Source organism: Macrotis lagotis, chromosome 5, assembly GCF_037893015.1.
Source record: "Macrotis lagotis isolate mMagLag1 chromosome 5, bilby.v1.9.chrom.fasta, whole genome shotgun sequence".
Taxonomy (NCBI): Eukaryota; Metazoa; Chordata; class Mammalia; order Peramelemorphia; family Peramelidae; genus Macrotis; species Macrotis lagotis.
In genome coordinates, this window is record NC_133662.1 from 45,887,465 (window position 1) to 45,913,698 (window position 26,234).

The following is a 26,234-nucleotide window of genomic DNA, read 5'->3' on the forward strand; positions in this document are numbered from 1 at the left end:
TGTGTATACCCTTTTATCCAGCAGTACCATTACTGGGTCTATACCCTGAAGAGATAATGAAAAAGGGTAAAAACATTATTTGTACAAAAGTTTTCATTGCAGTTCTATTTGTGTTAACAAAGAATTGGAAATTGAATGAGAGTCCATCAATTGGGGAACAGATGAGCAAATTGTGGTATATGGATGTTATGGAATACTATTGTTAAATTGGAACTCAGGAGGGATGAGGATTCAGGAAAACATGAAAGAATTTGCATGAACTGATGCTGAGTTAGATGAACAGAACAAAGGCTACATTGTACACCATAATAGCATCATGGGGGTGATAATTAAACTTAATGGACTTGCTCATATTACCAGCGCAACAATCAGGCACAATTTTAGGATATCTGGGATGGAGAATACCATCAGCATCCAAAGATAGAATTGTGGAGTTTAAACAAAGATCAAAGACTATTACCTTTAATTTTTTTTAAAGTTATCTTATTATGTAATTTTGCTATCTCTTATATTTTAGGATATGGCTCTTCTCTCACCAATTTTGATCAGTGTATAGTATGGAAACAATCTAAAGACTATCATACTGCCTTCTGCAGGGGTAGGGGGGAAGGGAAAAGAGATTAGGCTAAAAATTGTAAAAGTCATTAATTTTTTTTAAATCTCAGGAATTAATGATATGTAGGGGGAATAAAAGATTAGTTGTATCACAATAATCTTTTACCACTTTCATCATTTTAACTATTTTATTTTATATATCATTGATAACCAACATTGTTTAGAAAAAACAAAGCAAATTGACGATTTCTGTGAATGTTTGGAATTACATTTGAGTTCAAGAGTAGATTTCAATAATTTAGAAATATTAAATGCTACATGTCTCCCACACCTCAGATTGACAGTGAGAAGAATGATACATTCGAAATAAAAGATATTTGTGTTACTAAGATGAGTCACTTCCCTTCTCTAGATTTTACGCTCCTTATTGAACTTAGAATTTTTAAGTTCCTTTTTTCTATTAATATATAATCCCATGGAGCCATAAAAAACAATAATAGTTTGTACATATGAACTAAATTCACTTGTTCTTTATAGGTTTTGTTTTGTTTTGTCTTTAACACATTCTTGGTAAGGTTCTTATGTGTCTCTGTATATTAGAAACTTACCATTACCTTGAAATGTATGATGATCATGGTGATGTTTATGAAGATGATGAAGATGAAACTAATAAAATTAAGATGAAGACATATTGACAATAACTATTATTCATATAATCCTTTTAGATTTGTAAAAATTTGTCCTTACAAAAACCTTGTGAGGAGGATGTTTATATGATCATCATTTTACAAATGAGAAAATTGAGATGGACAAGAGTTAAATGATTTTTCCAGAATCACCCAGATACAATTTGAGATTGGATTTGAATTCAGATTTCCTGGTTTTAGATATATTACTAAATTTGCCATGTGACTAAGGTATCATTCAGAAATCTTTTAGGAGAGAAAACATGCTAACGCTGGTCTTTGCTTCTATCTTCTACTTTTTCCTTCTTATTTTTAAATCTTTTTTAATCACTTCCTACCATTTAAAAACATGGCATTTTTTTAAATTAAAGATAGTAGCCTTAGATCTTTGTTCAAACTTCACAATTTCTTCATTGCAGATATACTAAAATTATGACTAATTGTTGCCCTGTTGCTACGAGCAAGTCCATTAAGATTGATCATCATTCCCATGTTGCTGTTAGGGTGCACAGTGTTCTGGTTCTGCTCATTTTGCTCAGCATCAGTTCATGCAAATCCTTCCAGGCTTCACTGAATTCCCATCCCTCCTGTTTTCTGACAGAACAAAAGTGTTCCATCACATACAACATACATATACCACAGTTTGTTAAGCCATTCCCCAATTGATGGATATTCCCTCACTTTCCATTTCTTTGCCACCACAAACAGAACTGCTATGAACATTTTTGTACTTATTATGTAATTCTGCTGTATCTCATACTATATGTTTCTTCATTAAGGACATTATTTCTCTCTTATCACATTCAACTTAGATCAATTCATACTATGGGAATGATATAAAGATTAACAAACTGCCTTCTGTGGGGTTGGGAGAGGAGGGTAGCAAGATAGGGGGAAAATTGTAAAACTCAAAATAAATAAAACCTTTCTAAAATTTAAAAAAAATTAAAAAATAAAAACATGGCATTGTACATATTGAACAATAAAACTACATCTAGTCCCTGCTCTGGAATCATATTCTAAAAATTCTGTTGCAGCTCGTCCTTTTTTATGCATATTATTCTTCTGCTCAATAACAACTCAATAAGACAAAATCCAGTTTACATTCTTTCATCTTCTAAAGTACTTGTTCTTTACTCAACACATTTAAATCTCCTTATTCACCCCCTCTTTTTTGTTCTTCCAGACATCAGTGATAACACATTTATTGTTAATCTTCCAAGTAATAAATTCTGACTTTAACTGAGTCAGTTCATAAAAGAATCTACTTCTTTAGAGATAGTCCTTGACAAGAAAGTCAAATAAATTCCTTCACTTCTTCACAGAACATTAGAAAGGTGTGGATCATTACTAGTGCCTTACAAATAATTTGAAATTGTTTTATCCACTGTCACTTTTTTACATTAAATCAGTTTTACTGATAATTTTTTTTACATCAGTCAATGACAAATATGCTGTCTACCTATTGAACCCTTCCTTTTAACAAAGGAAAATAGGTAAAATCAAATGAGACATTGTCTAAATATGGCAATAATTAAGTTATTCCAGCTCAACACTGCAATAACATTTTGGGGACACCTTTCTGAACTTGAATTCCATCACTTCTCTATTGAGATAAAAGACTTTTAATTACCCTTTTTAGAAGTGAAGATCGTCTTTTATAATTATTTGTAGTGCACCCTCTTTATTAAAAGTCTTTCCTTTTCTAATACTGTAGTTATTATGGATATTATTGTCCTAATTCTATTTACATTATTCTGCATTACTTTATATAGGCCTTCCAATATTACTCTGACTTTCTCATGTTTGTTGATTTCTTGTAATAGATCTTTAAGGCTATCTAAAGATACAAAGTCAGATGGGCACTTATGCCAATAATCTTCTGATTTTCATTTGATAGACACAAATACATTATACATACATACATATTCTCATATTGACATTGACAGAAAAACTAACATAAAGAATTTATTAAATGCTTACCAAGGCAGATACTGTATTAAGCACTGGGAATACTAATAGAAGGGAGAAAAAGAAAGTTCCTGCTCTCAAGGACCACATTCCAGTGAGGGAAGACAGTTATTAGAAGGGAGCTGAAAAGTTGAGGAAGAGGAAAGATACCCCCACAAGAGCAGAATGCAAAAGTAGTCAGGAAGGACACAGGCTTGACCAGATTGAAATGACCATGGATTCAAATTCAATAAACATTTATTACTTGTATATCGCATTTTAGGTATAGAAGGCAATGATCCAGTTTTGAGGAAACAAGAATACAAATAGCTAAAAGATAAACTAGAATGTAACTTGTATATATGAGGAAAAAGAAAAGATATTAATTGAAAGTTGAAAAGATATTTTATTGCTTTGATGGGAGAACATATTAAGCAAATGTTGTCATGAAGGTAATAATAATTTGCAAAATGCTATATAATCCTAACTCTATCATTTTTTTACTTAACATTTTTTTAACTTAGGCACTATTGGGTTACAAAGAAACAAGAGAGCATAAGAGCAGATTATTTTTCAGAAAGTCTGAAGATGAAGGGAAAAGAATGTTATTGTATTACATGAAGCAATGTTATAGTGGAATAGTATTGAGGCCTATCATCTCTATTTTAATTCCAAATCTACTAATCACACAAAAAATATTTATTAAGCAACACTGTGCTACCCAAGCATTTAAGTAGACAGATCAGAAAGACTAATCTTCCTGAGTTCAAATCTGGCCTCAGACATTTACCCACTGCATGGTTCTAAACAAGTCACTTGCTCCTCTTTCCCTCATTTTCCCCATTGGTAAAATGAGATGGGGAAGAAAATAGATAATCACTTCAGTATTTTTTGCAAGAAAATCCCAAATGGGCTCCCAAAGAATCAGACATAAATGAAAAACTAAAAGTGGTGGCAATTACAGAACAAGGTGTTGGAGACTTTAAAAAAAAAAGATGAAATCCTTCTCTCTTTTTTTGTTTTGCAAGACAGTGGGGTTAAGTAACTTGGATGAGGTCAAACATCTAGGTAATTATTAAATGTCTGAGGTTGAATTTGAACTCAGGTCCTCCTGAATCCAGGGCCAGTGCTCTATTCACTGTTCCATCTAGCTGCTCTATGAAACCCTTCTCTTAAAGAACTTACATACTATGAAATGGGAAAAAGAGAAAATAAAGTATGCTTGTGTGTATGGATTGTTTTATTCTTTTCACATTTATTGAAGTACCAAATATAGTGCCCTAAACATTGGTTTAAATTTAATATACACATGCTGATTGTTTGGCAGGTTCCCATATATATTTGCACACCTGAATAAAACAAAAAAAAACAAAGTAGATTAAGGAAAGAGAATGGTAGTAGCTGGAAGAGGGTCAGAAAAAGCTTCATTTAACAGAGATTGAACTAAAGCTTGAAGGATAAACAGGAATTCTTTGAGGGGTAAGTCAGTGGTGAGACCATTTCAAATATATGGAATAGACAGTACAAAGGATCAGAAATGGGAGATATGATATTTTGCTTGAGGAATAAAGAATAGAAGCTTTCGGGGGGGGCGGTAAACAGGTTTTCATTGGAAATTATTTTCATTCTTGATAAAGAATCCTAGAATCTAAGAATTAGAATATCCCTTAGAGGCCATCTAATAGAATGCTTATGCAAAAAATTCTCTCTAAAGTGATATTGATAAAAAGCCATTCAGATCACAATTTAAGAACCCCAATAAAGGACCATCTGCTAACTCCCAAGAGCATCAATCTCATTAGAAAATTTATCTTTGCATCAAAAAAATTTTCCATTCTTCCTAGATCTGAATTCTTCCTAATTTTGATCTCAGATCAAGCAGATCATGTCTATTCCTTCTCTCACCTAAGCATCCTTCAATTAGAGTATTTAATGAGGATAAGAGAATAAGTATTTATATAGCACCTACCATATGCCAGACACTGTACTAATTATTTCAAATATTATTTTATTTAATCTTCCCAACTAGCCTGGGAGGTAGTTACTATCCTTATCCCCGTTCTTAATGTTGAAGAAATGGGGGCAGAAGTTAAATGATATGCCTAGGGATACAGAGCTAGGAAGTGTTTGAGGACAGAATTGAACTGAGGTATTCTTTATTCCAGTACCACTATTCTATTCACTATTCCAGCTTGATGCCCCATTTTAGGTAGTTTTATCTCTTCTAAATCTTCTCCTTCTTTAATTCATTATAGCCAGTTATTCCAGTGAATCTCTAGACCATTCACCATCTTGATACATTTCCTCTGAATACTATACAGTCTTTCATTGTCCTCAAAATATGGTAGTGAAATCTCAATACAATATACTGTATAGACCCCAAGCAAAGCAAGCTATAGAAGGACAAAGCAAGATATAGAAGGACAAACTTTTTGAAATTTTTGGTGACAATAGCACTTAGTAATTAAAAATAATAATTAATCAATAATTATCTATTAAACACAGATACTCTGCTGGACACTGGGGACTCAAAGAGTCAATCATAACATTCCAAGTTCTTAAAGAGAAGGTATATTCTCTCTCTCTCTCTCTCTCTCTCTCTCTCTCTATATATATATATATATATATATATATATATATATATATATATGTATATATATATATGCACATACACACATTGATATATATATGTGTGCATATACATATAAAAGGAGTACTATGGTGTGTATGTGTGTGAATTGTTAGTATTGGTGATTGTGGGTATATGTATCTATAGACACACACATATATATTTATTTTATATGTGTGTTTATATCATATATAATATACACTTGTATATACATATATATATATATATATATATATATATACATATGTGCATATTTATACAACTTTTATCCCCTGGGAATAAGGGGAAAAAATAAACCTTTTCATGTGTATTCTTTCCATCTGGAAGTAGTACAAAACTAAAGTATTTCTATATTTTATAATATATATAAAACATATATAACATAATTCTGCTCACTTCTTTGCTTATACTTAAAAAACACTGATTATTAAAGGGCTGAGCCAAAATGGCTGCATGAGGATAGGATTTCCCAGGAGTTCTTGTCCAAAATATTCCAAAAATATTAAAATTATGACTCTAAATTTTAAAGAGACAGAATTCACAGAAAGACCAAATGAGGTAATTCTCTAGCCGAAGTTAACCTGGAAAATCAAGGGAAGGCTCTGTTCAATGGGCTGGAGGGGTTGGCAGAACAGCCAGGATCACTGCAAAGGAACTCCAGCCTTCAAGGAACAGGCTGCAGGGTGTCTGGGACTCTGGGGGTGCCACTTCATGGAAGCAGAAGCAGTTTCCAGGCCTCCAAACTCAGGGAACATAAGCATAACTTGGAAGATCAGCAAGGAAACCTCTGCCAGAGTAAGCATGGAGCCTAGGCCAGTCTGCCCCTCAGTGCAGCTTAGATGCCAGGGAATAGAATTCAGCCCACAGAGCCACCCAGCAAGGAGCCTCCCATCAGGAAGCCACACTGCTGCTGCTGCCAGAGGGCTCAGGCCATAAAAGATAAGGGAATGGGGGGAAACTGTCACGGTCTCTTCTCTGTCCCTGGGACAGGACTCTTGCATTTTGTTCTTACTCAGACCCTGGTTGCAGTCTGGTGTCCCCCTCCCCCATTGCCATAGAGCAGGAATCCTGCTCACAGCTCCAGTGTAGAGGGGAGTGTTTGTGGTCATCCACAAACCAGAACACAGTCAAGGAGAGCAGTCAGAGGCTCTCATATGAATGAAAATAAAGAAAAAAGAAAAAAAGACCTTGAAAGAACTGGAGTCCTTGCAGGAGTGCAGCAATAACACCATAAAAGTGCAGGAAGCACCTCAAAACCATGGCATGGTCTGGAGAAATGAGTAAACAGAAAAAAAGGAACCAGATCATAGAAAATAACTTTTGGTCGCATGGAGGATCAAAATGCACACTCAGAAGATGATAAAGTCTAAGTTTCTATATCCAAAACCTCCAAGAAAACTAGAAGTTGGACTCAAGCTATAGCAGAGCTCAAAAGAAATTTTGAAAATCAAGTAAGGGGGGGAGGGTGGCCAGATTGCGCAGTGGATAGAACACCAGCCCCAGAGTCAGGAGTACCTGAGTTCAAATCCAGTCTCAGACACTTAATGATTCCCTAGCTGTGTGGCCTTGGGCCATTGCCTTGCAAAAAAAAACTAAAAAAAAATCAAGTAAGGAAAATAGAGGGAAAAATAGGGAAGATAAATTAGAGCAATGTAGGAAAAACCATGAAAACAAGTCAGTAGCTTAGTTAAAGAGAATCAAAAATAAATAAATAAACAACCAAATAAATAAATAGCTAGGTGGATAGATAGATAGATAGATAGATAGATAGATAGATAGATAGATAGATAGATAGATAGATAGATGGATGGATGGATGGATGGATGGATGGATGGATGGATAAATAAATAAATAAATAAATAAATGCCAGAGAGAGTGTGTTAAAAACCAGTTTAGGTCAAATGAAAAAAGCAGTCCAAAAATTTAATGAGGAGAATAATAAAGCAGATTTGGCCAGATGGAAAAGGAAACAAAAAAGCTCTCTGAAGAAAACAATTCCTTCAAATGTAGAATGGTGCTAAAGGAAGCTGATGACTTTGCAAGGAATCAAGAAACAATAAAACAATAGTAAAAAAATGAAAAAACTAGATGGAAACATAAATTATCTCAATGGAAAAACAACTAACCTGAAGAACACATGCAGGAGAGACAGTTCTAAATTTATTGGACTACCTGAAAGTCATGATCAGGAAGAGTCTTGATTTAATTTTTAAAGAATTTCTACAGGAAAATTACCCTAACATCCTATAAGTAGAGGATAAAATAGAAATTGAGAGAATGTACTTATCTCTTCCTGAAAGATATCTAAAACATAATAAAATATATAACCTTCCAGGAATATTATAGCCAAATTCCATGACTTCCAAGTCAAAGAGAAAATATTACAAGTAGCCAGAAAGAAACAATTCAAATATCATGGATCTACAATCAGGATTACAAAGGCTTTATCATCATCACATTAACGGCTCATAGGGCTTGGAATATACTATTCCAGATGACAAAGGAATTTGGAATGCAACCAAGAATCAACTACCCAACAAAACTGAACATCTTCTTCCAGGGGAAAAGATGGACATTCAATGAGATAGGGGAATATCAAATGTTCCTGTTGAAATGGGCAGAGTTAAAAAGAAAGTTTGATCTTCATGTTCAGGACTCAAGTAAAGCATAGAAAGGGACAAGAAGGGCAAATAATGAGGGATTTAATGAAGTTGAACTGCATATGTTCCTGCATGAGAAGATGATATTGATAATGTTTGTTTGAAACTTCTCATTCAATAGAGCATATTCGGTAGAGAAGAAGCATATTTAGACAAAGCACAGGAGGGAACTGAATATTAAGGTATAATATAAAGATGGAGGTAATTGATGAAAAGGGAATGTACTAGGAGAAAGGGAAAGGGCAGGAAGAATTGGCTAAGATATTTTACAGAAAAGAGACAAGAAAAAGCTTTTGTGATAGAGTAGAAGTAAGGGAAGGTCAGGGGAAAATGAAGGAGACTTCATTCTCATTGGAAATGATTCTGAGATGAAACAAGATACATGCTTAATAGGGTGTAGAAATCTTTACCCTAGAGGAAAAAAAAGAGAGAAAGGAGATGGAAGAAAGGGGACAGGGGAGGGAAGGGAGAGTGTAGGTAATAGGGTAGCGGTTAGATCATGGGAGAGGATAGGCAGATACAACACATTTGTTTTGTTTTGTTTCACTTTTTGCAAGGTGGTGGGGTTGGGTGGCCTACCCTGGACTAAACAGCTGGTGGTTGCTGGGTGTCTGGGGTGGGATATGAGCTCAGGGCCTCCTGACCCCAGGACCAGTGCTCTGTCCCCTGTGCCACTTGGCTGCCCCATAACACACTTTTGAAGAGGGACAGAATGAAATGAAAGAGACAATAGAATAAATAGTAGTGGGGAGCAATGGATGGAGGGAATTACAATCAGAAATAACAACTGTGTGAAAAAATATTGAAGTAACTTCTCTGATGAACTTATGATAAAGAAGGTGATCAACCCAAGAGAGAGCTGATGGTATCTGATCATAGACTGAAGTACATTTTTTCTCTTTCTCTCACTTTATTTCATGAGATTTTTTTTATTTTTGTGGGGGTAGGGGCAATTATATTTACTCTTTTTTATCTTGAATATTTTTACAATTATTCCCCTAATCTTGCTTCCCTCCCCCCAACCCCCCACAGAAGGCAGTCTGTTAATCTACATTATTTCCATGGTATACATTGATCAAAATTGAATGTGATAAGAGAGAAATCATATCCATAAGGAAGAAAAATAAAGTATTGTGCCTGATTGTTGCAGTAATGGAATGAGCAAGTCCATCAAGGCTGGTCATCACCCCCATGTTGCTGCAAAAGGGCACAATGTACCTCTGGTTCTGCTCATCTCACTCAGCATCAGTCCATGCAAATCTTTCCGGGCTTCCCTGAATTTCCATTCCTCCTGGCTTCTAACAGAACAATAGTGTTCCAGCACATACATATACCACATTTTGTCAAGTCATTCACCAATTGAAGAACATTCACTTAATTTCCAATTCTTTCCCACCATGAACAGAATTGCTATGAATATTTTTGTACAAGTGATATTTTGATACATTACTAAAATACTCTTGTTTAAGAGCAAACATAATACTTTGTACACCCCCCCCAAAAATTATAGACCCTCATGAGAAATAAAGTAAAGAGAAAAAAATATGTTTCAGTCTGTATCCTGATACCATCAGCTCTGTGTCAGGTGGATCACATTTTTTATGATAATTCCATCATAAAAGTTACTTCCATATTTTTCCACTTGTTGCTGATTGTAATTCCTCCATCAATCTTCCCCACTACCATATATTATATTTTCTTTTTCCTTTCACTCTGTCCCTCTTCTAAAATATCCTGTAGGGTAACTGAATGGCACAGCAGGCTGAAAAGAGACCCTGAGCCCACAAACCACCACTGAGACCCAGCAACCACCCAGCCCAGTGGTCCTAGACAGTCCACCCAATCCCAGTCCCTTGAAAGAAGTAAAAAAGAAAAAGTGTTATATCTGGTGATTCTCTCCTATGATCAACCGTCTCCTCTATCACCCACATCCCCTCTTCCCCCTTTCCCCTTTCTCCTTTTCTCTAGATGTCTATACCCTATTGAGCATGGATATTGTTTCCTCTCTGAGCCATTTCTGATGAGAGTGAAGGTTCCCTCATTCCCCCACAACTACCCTCCTGCCATAGCATTACAACTTCTCATTGTAGCATTATGTATTGTTACAATGAGATTTTGCATATATTTACATACATATATATACATATGAAATATCTTGCAAATATGTATATATATGTATATATATGTAATATATATGCAAATATGTATATATACGAAATATCTTAACCTATTCCACCTCTCCTTTCTTACTCCCAGCACATTTCCTTTTTAGTCATTGACTCAATTTTTACAATATATTATATATTCAAATTCAGTTCTCTCCTGTACTTCATCTATAAAAACTCCTACCTGCTCTGCCAAATGAGGAGGCTAATTTGAGCATTACCAACATCATTTTTTTTCTTTGCAGGAATACATACAGTTCATAATCATTAAATTCCTCATATTTTACCCTTCTCCACTCTCTATGCTTCACCTGAGTCCTTTATTTGAAGATCAAACTTGCTGTTCAGCTCTAGCCATCTCAAGAGGAACATTTGAAATTCCCCTGGTTCATTGAAAGTCCCTCTTTTTCCCCTGGAAGAGGATGTTCTGTTCTACTGGTTAGTTGATTTTTGGATGCATTCCAAGCTCTTTTGCCTTCTGGAATATTATATTCCAAACCCTACAAGTACTTAATGTAGTGATGCTAAGTCCTGTGTGACCCTGACTGCAGCTCCTCAATATTTGAATTGTATTATCCTGGCTGTTTATAATATTTTCTCTTTGATTGGAAGCTCTGGAACTTGGCTATAATATTCCTAGGGGCTGGGTTTTATTTGGATCTCTTTCCAAGGGAAATTGGTAGATGCTCTCAATTGCTATTTTGCCCTCTGCTTCTAGGAAATCAGGGCAATTTTCCTGTAGGATTTCTTTTAAAATGAGGTCAAGACTCTTTTCCTGACTTTCAGGTATCCCAACAATTTTTAAATTATCTTTCCTAAATCTGTTTTCCAGATAAGTTGGTTGTTTTCCAGCAATTTTCCTGTAGGATTTCTTTGAAAATGAGGTCAAGGCTCTTTTCCTGACTTTCAGGTATCCCAACAATTTTTAAATGATCTTTCCTAAATCTGTTTTCCAGATAAGTTGGGTTTTTTTTCAATGAGATGCTTCACATTTTCTTCTAATTTTTAATTCTTTTGGTTTTGAAGTATTGAGTCCTGATTTCTCATAAATTCAGCAATCTCCCTGAGTTCTATGCTTTGTCTGAAGGATTTATTTTCCTCAGAGAGCTTTCTTATCTCTTTTATCCATCTGGCCAATTCTCTTTTTAAAGCATTCTTCTCCTCAATAACTTTTTGAACTGTTCTATCCATTTGAGCTATGGTGGATTTTAATATGTTATTTTCTTCAGCATTTTTTTGGATCTCCTTGACTATGCTGCTGATTTCTTTTTCATATTTTTCCTGCATCTCTCTATTTTTTTTTATCAAATTTTCTTCTATCTCCATTACTTGATTTTCAAAAATCTTTTTCGAGTTCTGTCATAGCCTGAGCCCAGCTTCCATTCTTCTTGAAGTCTTTAGAGGCAGGAGCTTGTACTTCCTCATCTTCAGATTGAGTATTTTTATCCTTCTTTAGATATTGATAAAGAGTTTCTCAATGGTGTCCCTCTTTTATCTCTGTTTACTCATGTCTCCAGTCTGTATCTGGTTTTGGGGTGCTTCCTGAGTTTTTGAGTATTATTGGTACACCTGCTTGGGGAGGTTTTTGGGGACACCCCACTGGGACCTTTATACCTCCAAGGTGCTATGCTCTCTTGCCTGTGCTTTGATATGTAGATGACCAGGCACTCCTTTCTGCCCTGGAACTTTGAGGAGGGACCCTGCTATCTTAGTATGGAAGGCCAAACTGCAACCTGGATCTGAGTGTGTGCAAACAGCAGAGTCCTGCCCTGGGGAAAGCAGAGAGATTTCTGCAATCTTACCATCTGTGGACTGTGCTCTGGAGGTACAGACTGGTTTCCCCTGATTCCCACTGCAGGTTCTTACTGCAAGGCTGCTCTGAAACTAATGCTCCTCACTCCACTCTCATTCTGGTGCAACAGAATTCTCTCACCACCCCTTTTTTCAAAGCTGTTCCTGGTGATCCCAGGCTGCTCTGGACTGGGCTGTGCTGAGATGTACTGAGCTGTGTCTGGGACTTTCTTCCAACCCCCGTCTTAGTGAAATACACCTTTCCCACTGAAGTTATAAGTTATCTTGGACTGGTAAAATGTATCAATCAGTCCTTCTGTGGGTTCTGTCCCTCTAAATTTTGACAAGAGATATCATTTGACAGCTTTTGTAGTTAATTGGGGAATGGGTTCCTGGGAGATACTGCTTTCATGCTGTGAAGCCACATCTTGGCTCTGCCCTCCTTATATTTACTCGTACAAGACTATTTCAGTAATGTGCAAATAAATACAAATGTAAATTTAAAAACAAGACAAGAAAACTCTGAAGCTTCTTAAAAGAAATAAATGATTCTAGAGATTATCCTGTTCAAAATATTTAATCAGGAAACAGGCCCAGCTAGGTCCAAGTGACTTGTCCAAGATTGCACATTTATTGGTATAGCCAGGACTAGAACACAAATTTTTTGATCCCAAGTCATTCAAAATCTATTTATCTATTATCCTTCCTGAATTTTATGGTTCTGCAAACTATTATTTTTGCTGTAGCCCACTCAGTATATTCTACCATCTTTATCTCCACAGCTGTAATCCCTTGCTTGCTTCAAAACTCAGCTCAAGTGCCATCATGGCTTCTCTATATACTTGTATATTGTGCATATAACATTACCCCTTGTAGAATGTGAATTCCTTGAAGGAAAGGACTATTTCACTATTTTGCTTGTGGCCTTGATACCTAGCATGATCCTTGGAACATAAAAAGTGTTAAAGTAAGAGATATTTATTGATTGAATTAAAACAAAAATAATATTCTTAGTGCTAAGATACAAAGACAAAAATAATACCCCTCTCTTCTTTCAAGGTGTTTCCATTCATCTGGAAGGAAATGACATGCTGAAAGGTGAAGGGTTAAAGTAAAATCTTCCCTATCAGCTGACATGGTCTGAGGAGAAGGAACTTTTAAGCACACTGAAATGAAGCATATTGATCAAAATATGTTCCAGGCTAGGGAAGACTGAGAAATATTCTTAGTAAATAAATTTTGGGATCTACACCTGGAGACTTGGCCCATCCCTGGGTGTTTACCACAAGATACCTAGAGAAAGTAATTGTAGTCAGGGAGTTTAGGCCAAATCTGTGGATCATTGAATTTAATAGAGATAGCCCGTTGATCACTGAGTTCAGTCTTGAAAACCCTTGGATCTGTACCACTTTTGGCTTATTTGGGAAAGTGGCTTTGACAGTGACCCCGTATGGAGAGGACTGTATGCTGAAGAGGATTTTCTGAATCGAGACCCTGGAGTCTGTGTTGTAACTCAATTTCCCCAGCCAGTCAGACTTCCAGGCATTGAAGTCTCCCTTGGTTCTTTTATCTCTTATCTTTCCTTTTTCCTTTATCTATGCTGATGTTCTACGTATATAAAAGTATGAATATCCTGTGTTATAAGTAAAACAATCTTGGATTGAAATTTGGGGTTATAATTATATTATCATTAAATTATTATTTAAAAATTTAAGACAGAGTGAGCTTGTCATTGTGGGGACAGATTCAAACCAATCAAACAAAAAGTCTGTGCAGCCCATAACACTTTCTGTTGCACATGAATGCAGGTAAGTAAATTGGATTTCTGTTTGTGTAATAGAAAAAGTGAAGGAACAAGAATTGCAAAAGGCAAGTCCTCAATCAATCAATTGTTCAATCAAAAGATATTTTAATATCAAAGAAATATTCATCTTGTGCTATGTGCTCTTTTATAAGAATAATTTATGAAATAATCACTCCTTAAGAGTTTTAGTTATCAGTTATAAAGAAAGCATAAAGATGAAAATATGAAAAGATAAAATTATTTCACTAAAATAATGTAAAAAGCAGATATAAAATTCAGACTATCAATAAGTATTTATTAAGTGTCTAGTATGTTGCCAGGATCTGAGCTAGGAAATGAAGATATAAAATAAGGGAAAAATACGATCATTACCTTCAAAGAATTCACAATCCAATGGCAAAAGCCAGTATGAAAATGGTTATATAACTATGCATTTATAAGAAATATACAGAGTAGATAAAATGTGACCTCTACAAAAGGACTCTAGTATTGCATATTGGTGGGGAAGGCAAGAAAATAAAATTTCTTGTGAAAGTTGAATTTGAGCTGAGTACTGCAGGAAGCTATGGAAGCTAAGAGGAAAACAATGAGGGGCTAGACCACGGCAAGGATGAGAGGGAGCCATTGATACAGAGAATAGAGTACTGGGCTTGGAGTCAGGAGAATCTGAATTCAAATCCAGTCTCAGACATTTGATACTTATAAACTGTGTGAGGGGCAAGTCACTTAATCTTGCCTCACATCCAGGACCACCTCTAAGCTTCCTGATTTATATCTGGTCACTGAACTCAGATGGGTCTAGAGGAGAAAGTGAGACTGTTGACATGGTATCACCTACTTGATATCATGATTCACTTAGAGGACAAAGAATAAAAAGCAACAGCCAAGAATTGGAAGACAGAATATTATGAATGAAGAACAGCAGGAAACTGAAGAAAATAAAAGATAAGAATGGAAAAGAAAGAAGATGCTAGATTATAAGATGTTTTGCATTTTGTCTAGCCTGGAGGTAAATAGGTATAATGGAATTTATTGAGTAGCGTGGGATTTCAACTCAATTCTCTAGTGATACCATGTTTAGCCCCCCAAACTCAGATCTATTCTTAAATTGCAACTGTTACCACAATCATATATATTAATAATATTTGAAGATTATTTAAAAGTGTTACTATATGAATTTCAATTTCACCACAAAGAAATGCAAATTAAAGTATCTCTAAGGTTAGGAAATGAATTTAAATTTCAACACAAAGAAATCCACAATCCAAACACCTCTCAGATTGGCCTATATGAACAGAAAGGATAATGATCAATGTTGGAGGGAATGTGGGAAATCTGATATAGTAATAATGTATTGTTGGTGGAGCTGTGAACTGATCCAACCTTTCTGTAGAGAAATTTGGAAATATGAACATAATAAAAATGCACATACACTTTCATCCAACAATACCACTGCTGGTTCTATATCCTAAAGAGATCATAAAAAAAAAAGACTCAAAACCCCAGATGTACAAAAATATTCATAGCTCTGTTTGTAGTGGCAAAGAATTGGTAATTGAGGGGATATTCATCAATTTGGCAATGGCTGAAAAATATTCTGGTATATGTTTATGATGGAACACTATTGTTCTATTAGAAATCAAGAGGGATTGGATTTCAGAGAAATCTGAAAAACTTGCATGAATTGATGCTGAGAGAGATGAGCAGAACCAGAAGAATATTGTACACCTTTACAACAACACAGGGTGATGTCCAACCTTGATGGATATGCTCACTCCAATGATCAGGGACAATTTTGGGGGATAAAGAATACCAATACCAGAGAAGAAACTATGGAGTTTAAATGAAGACCAAAGATTATTATCTTCAATTTTTAGAAAAGTTGTCTCATATATTAAATAATTTTGCTATCTACCTAATATTTTCTTTCTTCTTAAGGATATGGTTTTTTTTTTCTATCAACACATTCAATTTTGATCTAAACATAGAAACAAATGTAAAGACTATATCAGATTACCTTCTGTTGGGAGGGAAGGGAAGGAGGGGGAAATTGTAAAATTAAAAACTTGCAAAATAAATGAGTGGTAGAAACTCCTATTTCATATAATTGGAAAACAAATAAAATATTTATAAAATGTATTAAAATTTCAACTGAAAGATACAAAAACCATTTTTATTTAAATTTGTTTAAGCCAGAGAAAATGACAAAGGATGAGCAAAAATTTACTTAAAAATAATTTATCTGATTATACTCACCTTAAACTCTATGAAGGGGGTGAAAAAACCTGATGAGATATTTTTGGTCAAAGATTATTAAGGAATCATCATGATCCTAATTATTCTTCACTTTCTAGCAATTTTTATAAAAATATATCCAACTACTTCTGGTCGGTGGACTTCAATGTGATTTTATACAGCACTTTCAAAACAAAATGCTTTATGTTAGACTTGGCCCATCCCTGAGTGTTTACCACAAGACATAGTAGATATTTGCTCTTTAAGTTCCAAAACTTTGTTTTTCTTATGCTAATACTCTTATAGGAAAGAACAGGGATTGGACATTTTATTTTATTAGTATGGGAAATTTTCATGTGAGAAAACTTCTTCTAACAGCACAGGACAATAAAACTCTGAAACTAATAGAATTATAGAATCGTAGAATCATAGAATAGTCTTATAGTCGACTGTATCCCATTTCTAGTTCTGAATTCTCTCCATCTTCTCCTCTTCCTCCACATTTCAAGATGGCAAAAAAGAAAAATATATTTCATTTTTCTAGTCTTTCATTTTTCTATGTAGAGGTAGATTCATCATGGTTAGATGCCACAATGCCTTAACCATATATGTGTTGTAAAGACCACTAGGACCTGTTCCATCCTTATCAAAGGGAGAGCTAACCTTCTCTCCATAGCTAGATGGCACAATACATAGAGCACTGATTTTGGAATCAGGAGGATGGGGATTCGAATCCAGCTTCTGACACTTAATGGCTGTGTGACCTTGGACAAGTTACTTAATCCTGATTACCATGAATCCAGAGCCATCTCCAGTAGTCCTACATATCTGGCCACTGGACCCCAGATGTCTGTGGAGGAGAAAGTGAGAGTGGTGACTTAGCATAACAGCCCCTCACTCAAATCTGATTCATGTGCTTGTCAAAGCATCACCTCCCTGATGTTGTGGCCTTCTTCAAAAAGGAAGGACAAAACATTATTATAGATTATAGGCCTTTAAAATTAGGATTGTTCATTTAGCTGAATAGAATTACTAACACTTTAAAGTTGATTTTCTTTATGCTGTTAATGTTATTTTATACATTCTTTTCCTAAAAATGCTCATTTGACTTTAAGTCATTATATAGTCTTCCCAGTTTTTTAAAACCATTTATATAATTATTTATAATATCTCTATAGTTTACAATTCATTGCCATCACTAAAAAGATTATATTTTTGTACTTACAGGTCCTTTACAATGATTTCATTTCATTTTTTTAATGGATGTAGTCCTAAGCAGCTATATTTGCTAAGGCAAAAAGATATCAAGAGTTAGATTTGGGGCATAGTTCTGAATTGCTTTTCAGAATGGTTACAGGTCATGTTACCATATAACACATCAGTTTACTTGGTTTTTTTTCCATAGCTCCTCCATCACGTCTCATTTTCCTTTGTTTCAGAAAACTGATTCAAACAGGTTGATAGGAAATAAAAACAAAGTGCTGTTATAATTTTATTTCTCTAATTTAATTACTGATCTAAGGCATTTTCATGTATTTTGATAACAGATTTTTTTCCTATGAAAACTTCATGTTCTTAGTCTTCAACCATTTATCAGTTGAGGAATGACTCTTTTTCATAAATTGACTCAGTTTCCCATATATTATAGAAATGACATATATATATATATAATATTTTTCCCAATTTCCTGCTTCTCTTCTCATTTTACCTATATTTCTTTTATTTATGCAATTAATATATATATACATATATATATATATATATATATATATATATATATATATATATATGAAATCAAAAATCTCTATTTTACATCCTGTGAAGCCCTTTGGATCTTTCCCCCCCTCATTTTCCATCATTGATAGAGAGTATAATATGACAAGTAGTTTCTTTTATGCTATACTAGTAATTATCCATTTTAAGTTTTTCCTGATATATGGTGTAAGATTTTAGTCAATACCTACTTTCTACCAGACAACTTTTCAGTTTTCTTAATAGTTATTCTTCTCGAATGGTAAGTTATTTTCCCTAGAGGAAGAATCTTTGGGTTCATCAAACATTTGATCACACTGCTCATTTATTTCTATATTGTGTATTTAATGCTATCTATGTTTGACCTTTTTAAATTTCTTATCCTGTACCAAAATTATTTTGATGATTACACCTTCATAGTATTGTTTGAAATTTGGGTATTATTAGATGTCTTTCTAATTTTCTTTTATTGATTTGTTTAATATCATGCCTCTTTGTTTCTCAAAATAAATTGTTACTATTTTAAAGCTTTATAAAGTAATTTCTTGGTACGTTAATTTATAAGGCACTGAATAACTAAATAAATTTAAGTGTTGCAGTCATTTTTATTATTTGGTCACCCAGGGAACAATTATTACTCCAATTATTTCATCCATTTTCAATTTTCATGAAAATATTTTTAAATTACCTTTCTATTGCTCCTATGTGTTTCTTGGCAGGAATATTCTCAAATATTTTGTACTCCCTCTAGTTATTTGTTTTGGCAAGTCAATGGGGTTAAGTGACTTGTCCAAGGTCACACAGCTAAGTAATTATTTTTTTCCTCCATACGCACATGTATATTTTTAAGTTACAAAATTTCTTTCCACGCTCCTTTCCCCCATTCCCTTTGCCTCAGTGGCAAATGGTAATATTATAATTGTACATACATATTTTTGGTAAACATTTTTACAGACTAGTCATTTTTGGTAGGAGGAGTTAGGATTAAGGGAAAGAGATACATAAGGGATAAATTTTATAAAGTGTTCATCAGATTCTGAAGCATTGGGGTTTTTTGGTTTGGTTTTGTTTTTCTTCTTCTGAATTGGGATAACATTGTCCATAGTCTAAAACAGTTGAGAGAAGCTGCTTCCATCAAGGTTGATCATCTCACAATGTTAATGTGTATATTCTCTTGATTCCACTCCTTTCACTCACCATTAGATCCTGTAAGTCACTCCATGCTTCTCTAGAGTTAAACCATTTATAGTTTCTTATAGAACAATAATATTCCATAAAATAAATATACCATAAAATTCATATACCATAACTTGTTTGGCCATATCCCAATTGATGGGCATTCCCTCAATGTCCAGTTCTTTGCCACTACAAAAAGAGCTGCTATAAATAGTTTAGAACATATGGGACTTATCCCATTTATTTATTTCTTCTGGATATAGGCCTAGAATTGGAATTGCTGGATCAAAGTATATAATTAGTTTTATTGCTTTTGGGGCATAGCTCCATATTGCTCTCCATCAGGTAAGCGCAATTATTAAATGTCTGAGCCCAAATTTGAACTCAGGGTTGGTTCTCTATCCACTGCACTACCTGGCTGTTCCTAGCTTTTTAAAATATAATTTCTCTTTCTATCCCTTCCTAATAGCTTCTGTCAGTAATATACAGAAATATGAATGATTTATATGGGTTTATTTTATATCCTACAATATTTCTCAAACGATAAATGGTTTGATTGGGATTTTTTAGTTGCTACTATAGGAAGATGTAAGTACATCATCATATCAACTGCAAAATAAATAAACTGTTTTTATCAGAATATGATGTGACATTTTAGGCACTTAATAAATTTATATAACTCATTGATTGATTGCAGTCATGACTGGGTCCCAGATATCTTCTTCTTCCTTTGATTACATGGGATTTGGGGGGGTATACATGTGTAGTCATGAGAAACATATTTCCATTAGTTATGTGTAAAAGAAAACAGAAAAGAAGTCCTCAAGATAAATAAAGTTTAAAAAAAGTGTGCCTCAATAAATATTCAGATTCCATCAGTTCTTTGGGGATAGTACTTTTTTCATCATATTTAATATTTGTCTGGAATAATTTTATTGCCGAGAATAGCTGTCATTCACAAATTTTCAACTCACAATATTGTTGCTCCTTTGTACAAAGTACAGATTCTGTAACTTTTTCCATGTTAATTTTTTCTGAGAGCATTCTGCTGATCATTTCTTAGAACAACAAAACACATTCTATCACAATCATGTATCCACAACTTCTTCAGTCATTCCCCAGTTTATAGACATCCCCTCAATTTCCAATTATGCACTACAAGAAAATAACTATTATAAATATTTTTACACATTTGTACTTTATTTTGTTTTTTTTAAAATCACTTGGTTTAAATCCCTAGCAGTGGAATTGCTATGTTGAAGGGCATTCATGGTTTTAAAGCCCTTTGGGTAAAGTTCCAAATTATTCCACAGAGTATGGTTGAATCAATTCCATAAATAGTCTCATTTTTCCCATATCCATCAAATAGTTGTCATTTTCCTTTTCTGTTCTATTAGGTAACCTAATAGATATGAGGTAGCGATTTAATTTGCACTTCTCCAATCAATATTGATTTAGAGATTTTTTTCATGACTATAAATAGTTTTGCCTACTTCATCTGAAATTTATTAATATATTTTAATCATTTATCAATTGAGAAATGGTTGTTTTTTTTTAGGTTTGACTCAGTTCTTGCTATGTTTGAGAAAAGAGACCTTTATTAGAGAAACTTGTTTCTAAGTTTTTTTCTTCATATTTAGAATTGCTTAGAACATTTTACTCCATTCTATTTCCACATCTTTATTCTATTTTCTCTCTCCTTTCAACCTGTCCTACCTAAAAAGTATTTTATTTATGATTACTACTTCATCCAATCTGCCCTCCCTTCTATCACAGGGATTCACTTACTCCCTTTAACCTCCCTTCTTCCCTTCCACTGTGAAAGCTTTTTCTTGACTCTTTTATTTATATTTTACTAAATATTTTATTTGAATTTTTACAGTTTTACAGTTTTACAATTTTTCCCCCAATCTTACTTCCCCCCACCATAAAAAGCAATCTGTCAGGCTTTATTTTGTTTCCAGTGTTGTACATTGATCCAAATTGAGTGTGATGATAGAGAAAACATATCCTTAAGGAAGAAGCAAAAAGTCTTAGAGATAACAAGATCAGACAATAAGATATCTGGTTTTTTCTAAATTAAAGGGAATAGTCCTTGAACTTTGTTCAGACTCCATGGCTCTTTATCTGGATACAGGTGGTATTCTCCATTGCAGATAGGCCAAAAGTGTCCCTGAATGTTTCACTGATGGAATGAGCGAGTCCATCAAGGTTGAACATCACCCCCATGTTGCTATTTTGGTGTACAGTGTTTTTATGGTTCTGCTCATCTCACTCAGCATCAGTTCATGCAAATCCCTCCAGGCTTCCCTGAATTCTCATCCCTCCTGGTTTCTAATAGAACAATAGTGTTCCATGACATACATATGCCACAGTTTGCTAAGCCATTCCCCTATTGAAGGAAATTTATTTGATTTCCAATTCTTTGCCACCACAAACTGGGCTGCTATGAATATTTTTGTACAAGTGATGTTTTTACCCTTTTTTATCATCTCTTCAGGGTACCCAGTAGTTGTATTGCTGGGTCAAAGCGTATGCTCATTTTTGTTGCCCTTTGGGCATAGTTCCAAATTTCTCTCCAGAAAGGTTGGATGAGCTCACAGCTCCACCAACAGTGCAATAGTGTCCCAGATTTCCCACAACTCTTCCAACAATGATCATTATCCTTTTTGGTCATTTTGGCCAGTCTGAGAGGTGTCAGGTGGTACCTCAGAGAAACTTTAATTTGCATTTTTCTAATAATTAATGATTTCGAGCAATTTTTCATATGGCTATGGATTGCTTTTATCTCCTCATCTCTAAATTGACTTTGCATATCCTTTGACCATTTGCCAATTGGGGAATGGCTTTTTGTTTTAAAAAATATGACTCAGTTTTCTGTATATTTTAGAAATGAGTCCTTTGTCACAATCATTAATTGTAAAAATTGTTTCCCAATTTACTACATTTATTTTGGTCTTAGTTACAGTGGTTTTATGTGTGCCAAAGCTTTTTAATTTAATGTAATCAAAATCATCTAGTTTGTTTTTGGTGATGTTCTCCATCTCTTCCTTAGTCATAAACTGTTCCCCTTTCCATAGATCTGTCTGGTAAACTAGTCCTTTATCTTCTAATTTGCTTATAGTATTGTCTTGACTCTTTTAAAAGAGGTAATTTATCAGAATCTACTTTTACCTTTCCCTTTCCCCCAATACATTCCACTTTCTCCCCCTTAATTTTATTTTAGATATCATATAGATAGATAGATAGATATGTAAATTCTTTATCCTCTGCCTAACTTTCTAACTGTTCTAACAATGAAAATGTTATTATGGGTTACAAGTGTCATCTTCCCAAGTAGGAATATAAACAGTTTGAACATTATTAAGTCCCTTATGAATTCTCTCTCTCTCTCTCTCTCTCCTGTTTACTTATTTATATTTTCTTAAAACTTGTATTTGATAATGATATTTTCTTTTCAACTCTGGTCTTTCCATCAAGAATGATTAAAAATCCTTATTTTCATTAAATGTCAATTTTCCCCCTGAAGATTTATAATCAGTTTGCTGGGTAGTTGATTCTTAATTGTAATCTCACCTCATTTGCCCTCTGTAATATCATATTCCAATTCATTCTATCCTTTAATGTAAGAACTGTTAAATCTCATGAAATCCTGTCTGTGGTTCCCCAGTATATGAATTGTTTATTTCTGGCTGCTTGCAACATTTTGTCCTAGACTTGAGAGGGCCCTAGAATATGGCTATAATTTCCTGGGAGTTTTTAATTTTGAATCTCTTTCAGGAGGTAATTAGTGAATTCCTTCAATTTCTATTTTTTCTTCTGGATCTATAATTTTGCGATAGTTTTCTTCAAAAGACGTTATCTTTGGCTTTTTTTTTGCTTGTTTTTTTATCATGGGTTTCAGGTAGCACAATAATTTTCATATTGGCTCTTCTGAATCTACTTTCCATATCAGTTATGTTTCTAGTGAGGTACCTCACCTTGTTTATTTCTTCATTTTTTAAATATGATTTGATAGTTTCTTGCTTCCTCATAAAGTCATTAGCTTTCATCAGATATGATTTTTAAAGAATTCTTTTCTTCTGTTAGCCTTTGTACCTCTATTGCTATTACTTCTTAAGGATATTTTTTTCCTTCAGTGAATTTTGATGCCTCATATTCCATTGGTCATATCTGCTTTTCAATGCATTTTTCTCTTTATAGTTTTTTTAAAACTCTTTTATAATTTGCCTTAGTCATTTTTTAACTCTTTTTATGTTTCAAGTACAATCTAATTTTGTTGATGTATTGTAGTCTTACTTATTTTGTTAAATGTTTCACAATTATTTTTTCAGATAACTTTTATTTTTTCAAATTAAATAAAAAGATAGTTTACAACACTCATTTTCTAAAATTATGAGTTCCAAAGTTTTCTCTCCTCCCTCCACCCTCCACAACATAGCAATAAACTGAAATAGCTTTTAGATGTACAATCATATTAAATAAATTTCAACATTGGTTAGTTCTTGTCCTTCAACATCAAAGAGTACCAAAATAGTATCACTATGTTTGAGACAAAAAGCAATTTGTCCAAGTGTTGTTGATCATTCCCATACAACCTTAGAATGCTCCACCACAGGTCAGGCACAAACAGTCTATGTGAATACCTAGACTAAATATTCAAAATTTACATATGTCACATATCCTTTGAACTGCTTGAATTCTGTCCTTCACATAGAGTACAGCACTCCCACTGAGGAGGGCATGGCAATAGGTCCTGTGCCGGTGACATACTGTACAATTTGATCTAAAGTTCCTCAAAGAGACCTTCAGGGTGTTTTGGTAATTCTTCGACACCCTTGTGAGCATTTGCCCTGTGTGAGTTCTCCATAGAATAGTCTTTTTGTCAAGTATACTTCTGGCATTCTAACAACATTATAGTTGTATTCTGTATAGTAATGTTGGAATGCTAGGCAATTTGGATCAAGAAAGGACCTTGGTGTCAGGTGTTTTCTCCTGCCAGGTCATCTTCAAAATCTTCCTAAGACAATTGAAATGGAAGTGATTCAGTTTCCTGACATGGCAATGGTTGACTGTCTAGGTTTCCACAGACATATAGCAATGAGGTCACCCGATGTAGACTTTCAATTTGATTGTTTATTTAATACCTCTTCTCTCCCACACTTTCAGAATCTCCTAAATACTGACTAGCTCTGGCAATGCATGGTTTAACCTCACTGTCAATGTGTACTTCCCTGGAAAGACACTGCCAAGATAAGCCTCCAGGGCATCATAAAAGCATTTGGTTTATTTCTGTCTGCATAAAACTGAATTTCAACTGTCTTCTTACTGAGTCAAGCATCCTGCATCTCTCTACGTTTCACTTGTACTTTACTTTTCATGGAATTAAATGTTACCTTCATATAAATGGAGGAAATATGCTGGGAAACCCAGTTCTTGTTTTTTTTTTTTTATTTGGCAGCTTCTGCATTTCCCCATCATTTTCATCAAACCAGCCTTGTTGATATTGAGTACTCTGACTCAGATAGCAAATGCAGTGCTAAACATCAGATCTCTGAAAGTTTCCCACTCTTTTTCTGTTCCATTCTTGCCAATTGTGTGTTGACTCAATTTTCTCTCCAAGTTAGCATCATACTGTTTCCACTCAGAGAGACACTCTAATCTCTTGATATTAATTCTTCTAGTATTAATTTTGACTTGGGGCCACCACTTTGGTTGAATGTGAATATTAGCTTAAAGAGAATGAGTCTGTGATCAGTCCAGCACTCTGCACCACACATAATCTTTGTCACTCACATATTGTCTCTTACTTATCCTTATGATCACATAATGATCACATAAAAGGGCTAGAAAAATTGCCTGAAAAATTGTCTGCTTACCCAAGGCTCTAGGGATCTCAACACCAAACTTCTGTGAACCAACCTCTCCCACAACACAAGACCTCAGGAAAATGAAGAAAGTCCAGTGAAGGGGGTGTCCAAAGAAAATTACCTAGAAGGTAAAGATCATAACTCAGAGACATCTAGAACCTCAAAGAAGAATATGATTTGGTCTCCAGTCTAGAAGACTTCCTTGAAGAAATCAGGAAGGAGTTTAAAAATTAATTGGAAGATTTGGGAGAGAAAATCAATACCTTGCAACAAGAAAACAAATCTTGGAAAATACAATTGAACAAATTTAAAAAGAAAATAATTCGATCGAAACCTAAATTGGTCAAATGGAACTTCTTCCAAGAACAGAACTGACCAATTGGAAAAGGAGTTGCAAAAGGTAAATGAAGAAAATTCCTCTCTAAAAAGAGAATGGAGTCTGTGGAAACTAATGACTTCATGATACAACAAAAATATGTTAAACAAAACCAAAAAAAAATAAAGAAGAAAATATAAAATTCTTCATTGGCAAATCTGCTGATCTTGAGAATAGACTGAGGAGAGACAAGCTAAGAATCATTGTATTTCCTGAAAATATTGAAGAGAAAAAAAAAGCCTGGACTTAATATTACAGGACTTAGTGATAGAAATTTGCCCTCATATCATAGAACCAGAGGGCAAAATAGTCATTGAAAGAATATATTAGTTCCCTCCAGAAAGGGATCCCAAAATGAAAACACCTAGGAATATTATGGCCAAATTCCAGAACTATCAGATAAAATAGAAAATCCAGCAAGCAGACAGAAAGAAACAATTTAGATACCAAGGAGCCACAGTAAGGATTACAAAGAACCTGGCTATATCAACATTAAGGGTTCAAAGGGCCTGGAATACTATATTCCAAAAAGCAAGGGAGCTTGAAATGAAGCCAAGAATTCACACTATCCAGCAAAACTGAGCA

The 26,234-nt window shown here is 34.3% G+C and overlaps 1 pseudogene; it reads right to left on the reverse strand.

The window, feature by feature from the left end:
• Positions 1–17,044: 17,044 nt before the first annotated feature.
• Positions 17,045–17,160, reverse strand: LOC141490351 (U6atac minor spliceosomal RNA; annotated as a pseudogene).
• Between the last annotated feature and the right edge of the window lie 9,074 nt (positions 17,161–26,234).